Source organism: Equus przewalskii, unplaced genomic scaffold (genome assembly GCF_037783145.1).
Source record: "Equus przewalskii isolate Varuska unplaced genomic scaffold, EquPr2 ChrUn-13, whole genome shotgun sequence".
NCBI lineage: Eukaryota > Metazoa > Chordata > Mammalia > Perissodactyla > Equidae > Equus > Equus przewalskii.
This window is the reverse complement of record NW_027228750.1, coordinates 9,605,827-9,610,765: the sequence shown is the minus strand read 5'-3', so window position 1 is coordinate 9,610,765 and position 4,939 is coordinate 9,605,827. Positions and strand designations below refer to the sequence as shown.

Genomic DNA, 4,939 nt, shown 5'->3' with positions numbered 1-4,939 from the left:
GGCTCGTCCTTCCGCTTTAAACGGTGGGTGGTTGCTAGGAGCGCTCCCAACTGAAGCCGGGTGGGCAGAGTTCTCCTTTTGGGGAAGGTGTGAACCCGCAGCAAGACTGGCAACTGAGAGAACTTCTACCGAGAGGTGAGCTGTCTGAACTCGGATTTGACAGGTCCCTCGCCGCGTCCCGTAATCCATTCCAGAGCACGTTGGCTCTTTTCTCCACGCTCTCCATCCGCCTAGCTTATTGCCGATTTCCCGCTCTTCCGGCTCCGGTGACGTCTCCTTCGAGGTGCCGCGCAGAGCCCTCCAGGACTCGACTCCGATGGAGACGGGGCGCGCTGCCCTGGGTCTGAGCGGGCGCCGTGGGCGAGTTCATTCGCTTCAGCGCACCCCTCCCGTGGCTTGTTGGTTGAGGGAAGTTGGTGGGTTCTAGTCTGTAGGAAAGTCCTCAAGTATCCGCCTGGTCAAGGTAATTTTACCGGCATTTCCTTCCTTCCTGCTCCCCACCCCCCGCCTCCAACACAGGTTTCAGACCTGGTGACCCAGAGCTCTGGATCTGGGTTTCGCATGGTTCACTGCTTTTTCTGTTACTCTTGGAGAGTTAGCTAACGGCGCCGCCTTTTTTATGCTTCTTGCTTCTCTTCCCTAAGGGTAGGAGAGCAACTTCACGACTTCATAGACTATAAATGAGTTATTTGTTCAAGAAAGATAGCCAGCTAAGAAGTCATTTAATGAGCAGTATATAAGTGAAAGGGACATGCCAGGGTTCCATTTCCAGTTAAACCACAGTCAAATCCTAACCTTTCTAGTCCTGTATCGATCCAGTAGAATTCATATTTGTCCCTAGATTAGATTTGTAAATGACCAAGACATTTCAGTGGTGGCGGAAATATAGAAATATGCTTTTGGGGCATTGATATCTGTTTTTCCCATCATTTATTTCCTGCCTTCATGAATTCAATAGGAGTTTCGTTTTGTGGTCTTTAGCCAATCAGATGTCTGACACCAATAAAAGTGAGGAAAGTTCCAAGTAGCACTTCTCAGGGATCTGTTAGATTTCTGAGAAAAGAAGAATGTCCTTTAGGTTTCTGGTCACCTCATGTGGCCTTTCTATAAGAAATGTTAGTTAAATTCACTATGCTTGCTCTTTCAAAGTTCTTTTGAAATTAATGTATAGTAACGATCCTTAAACAACTACGTAGGTGTTACCTATATACCTATATAGGTATTTGAGCTTAATAATGTTTCCTAAAAACCTGGGGATGCAGAGCGCTCTGCAGCCTCTACTAATAGCAGATATGGTAGTGGATGTCTCAAAATTACTTGTATGTGGAATCTCCTCTGGGTAAATGTGTTTGTTTGCACCCTGTGTATCGTAAATAAAGGGGAGCCACAGGTAGCTGATTGTAGGTGAGAAAGGAAAGCTTGTTTTCTCCCAAGAAAGTGGATCGTTATGACATAAAAATCCAGCACCCAGTATAGTTTCTTGCCCATAATCAATTCAGTTCAATAAATAAGTTTCAATAGAAGTTGAACTAGATGTCCCTCTGAGAAAAATAATAAAGGAGCCATAGCTGACAGAAAGGAAAGAATGTAGTAAAACGTAAGAGAATGACTTAGATTCAGAAACTGAGAAGCGTATATAAACATCTTAAAGAGCTAGGCACGTGAGTCCTGGAGCAAAGTAACTTGTGGCAGAATAGTCAGAGTGGACTGGAGACACTACCCAAACAAAGAAACCAGTGAGAACTGATCCCAAAACTGAATTTTTTTATATACCCATAATAGTCTAACTTGTAAATATTTCTGACTACGTAAACTAGAAATTACTACTTAAAAAAAAGATGCTTGAAAGTGTGTATAACTCTCCTGATAATGTCTAAAGAGAGATACAGAAGAAAAGGGTTAGGAATTGTTCCCAAGACTTATAACCATAAAAGAGATCACATCGAACTTTGGATGGTGGCAGCAAAAGCAGGGAACTGGCATCTGGGCAGCTACTGTGATGCTATAGACACTCCCTGAGAAAAGTAATCTTGAAAGCCTTGTGGTATCTCTTTGAAAGAATAAAATGAGAGATTAGCTATTTAAAAGTAAAGTAATTGAGGCTAAACAGAATGTGGTATATACATACGATAGATATTATTCAGCCTTAGAAAGGAATGAAATTCTGACACATGCTACAAGCTTGAAGACATTATGCTAAGGAAATAAGCCAGATACAAAAGGACACATATTATATGATTGTATTTATGTGAAGTGCCTAGAATAGTCAAATTCATAGAGACAGAAAGTAGAACAGTGGTTACCTAGGACAGGCAAAGAGGGTGTTGGGGAATTGTTGTTCAATGGGTACAGGATTTCAGTATGGGATGATGAGAAAGTTCTGGAGATGGACTGTAATGATAGTTGCACAATAGTGTGAATATATTTAATGCCACTGAACTGTACACTTAAAAAGGTTAAAATGGTAAATTTTATGTTACATGTACTTTACCACAATAAAAATAAGTTTTTTTAAAAGGAAAGTAATCAATGGGGCCGGCCTGGTGGTGCAGCGGTTAAGTGCGCTTGTTCCGCTTCGGTGGCCCGGAGTTCGCTGGTTGGGATCCCAGGTGCAGACATGGCACCACTTGGCAAGCCATGCTGTGGCAGGCATCCCACACAGAAAGTAGAGGAAGATGGGCATGGATGTTAGCTCAGGGCCAGTCTTCCTCAGCAAAAAGGGGAGGATTGGCGGCAGATGTTAGCTCAGGGCTAATCTTCCTCACAAAAAAGAAAAAGAGAAAAGGAAAGTAATCGAAATGTGAGTTCTTTGAGGGCCAGTATATGTGTCACTTGGAGAATTAGAGTAAGTAGAAAATTCAGCATTTCAAATTGCCACTCTTAAAATTTAATTTAAAACTAATATTTCTTTTTCTTTTATTTCCTTTGTGGGCTTTTGTGTGTGTGTGTGTGTTTTTGGTAAAATAGAAGTTTGTTGGTCACAACTTTTTTAGGTGAAATACAGATGAAAAGGAGTGTTTCTGCCTGGAGAAATGCGCATCATTTGCACATTAGTGAAAGCTTTGCATTCACCCGAGGGCTGAGAGCTCATAGATATTTTGGTACTTTTTTTGCAAAGAAAGGAAAGCGATCCCATAATTGAAAGCTGCCATAATTATTTTGGAGATGAAACACAGATGTCTAAACTATATTACAATAAAGCATGATACTTTTCCATCTATAGATTAGAAGCCTTGCCATTTCACTGGAATTAAATGAAATAGTTTGGTAAAGTTAACAGCCCAATGTTGAAAATACTGAGATTTGTTAGCAAATGTCATATATGGTCACTTTGTGTCAGACATTCCTGGGCGAATGGCAGAAAATATGTGGAGAATTTCGTGATTTCAAATCAATCTAATCTAGGTCCCTTTGCTCTTCCTAAATATTGTGTCACCCAAATCCATCTGTTCACATTTATCTCTAGCAGCTATAATTTGTTATTTACTTAAAAAGACACTTTAGATTTGGCTGCTTCACCTTGTATGTGATTTTTTTTACTTTAATCATTTTGTAAGAATAAGTAATGATTTTTAGCAAGGATACTGGGAGGTTTAACTAGCTTTGATTCCTGCAGACCCCTCAAGGAATAATGATTTGCCAGTTCTGGCAATGACTGAGCATGGCAGAAGTACGAATGCAGCTTCCTTGTGGCTATATTTGGGGCTCCTCTAATGGACAGCGTTGGCTTGAGGACTCCCATCAGACTTGCTGAAACTTTCTTAGACCTGCTGCAGTCTGAGATGCTACCTACACAATCCTTTCTTTTCCCTCTCCTTATGTCAGACCTGTATCAGTTTGCAGACTCTCCCAAAGTGTCCTACTCCCTTCCCTTTTGTCTTTCACAGACATTTCCCCTAATAAATCTCTTCTTATTATGGGCTGCATTGCACCCTCCCCAAAATTCATATGTTGAGGCCTTAAACCCTCAATACCTCAGGATGTATTTGGAGATAGGTCCTTTAAAGAGGCGATTAAGTTAAAATGAAGCTTTTTTAACTTATTTAAAATGAAGGGTGAACCCCAATCCAATCTGACTGGTGTCCCCATAGGAAGAGAAAATGTGGACACATAAAGAGACACCAGGGGCGTGCCCACACAGAGGAAAGGCCATGTGAGGACACAGCAAGAAGGTGGCCATCTGCAAGCCGAGAAGAGAGGCCTCAGAAGAACCCAAACCTGGCGACACCTTAATCTTAGATCTCTAGCCTTCAGAACTGTGAGAAATAAATTTCTGTTGTTTAAGCCATCCAGTCTGGCATTTTGTTATGGCAGCCTGAGCTGACTAAGATGGAGTTTATGGTAAGCCCCAGTGGGAAAATCACAGTGCAGTCCCTGGGACCCTGGAGCAAAGCCATGCCATCTGCAGCAGAGAAATACACATTTTAAGACCTGGCTACTAGTGTGATCCTGGGCCTTGGAGGAGACAGAACACTTAACCATAGGACATCAAGTATTCACATGTCCAGAACTACCTGTTATGGACTAGGTTCTGTTGGTTCAGATGGACCCAGCAGCATCTATTATAAAATGAAAATGGTACATCTGGGATGGAGCTCAAGCACAGCTGTGGCACTTGTAAGTGCCAGGACCAGGTATTCCAGAGCCCCATGTCACCCACCACAGCTGCACCAACACCATGACCACTGAATGAGGAGGGCTAAAGCCTGAGCTTGGTTTATGGATGAGTTAGCTTAGTATGTGGGTGCAAGCCAGATGGTGGCTGCATTATAGTCACATTCTTGAGAGACTTTGAAAAACGGCAGAGAGGGAAAATCTCAATGAGTAGAGTTGCAATCATTGTCCCTGGTCATCTGCTTTGTGTATAAGGAGAAGCAGACTGAAGTAAGAATATGTATAGATTCTTGGGTAGATATCAATGGCCTGGCCCTTTGGTAGG

At 42.2% G+C, this 4,939-nt stretch overlaps 1 long non-coding RNA gene across 1 annotated transcript; it reads left to right on the top strand.

Annotated features, from left to right (window-relative positions):
• Positions 1 to 327: 327 nt before the first annotated feature.
• LOC139081602 (uncharacterized) lies at positions 328 to 4,288 on the top strand. The gene is made up of 2 exons (XR_011536732.1): positions 328 to 463; positions 4,092 to 4,288. It is a non-coding gene; the product is annotated as an uncharacterized lncRNA (long non-coding RNA).
• The last annotated feature ends 651 nt before the right edge of the window (positions 4,289 to 4,939 follow it).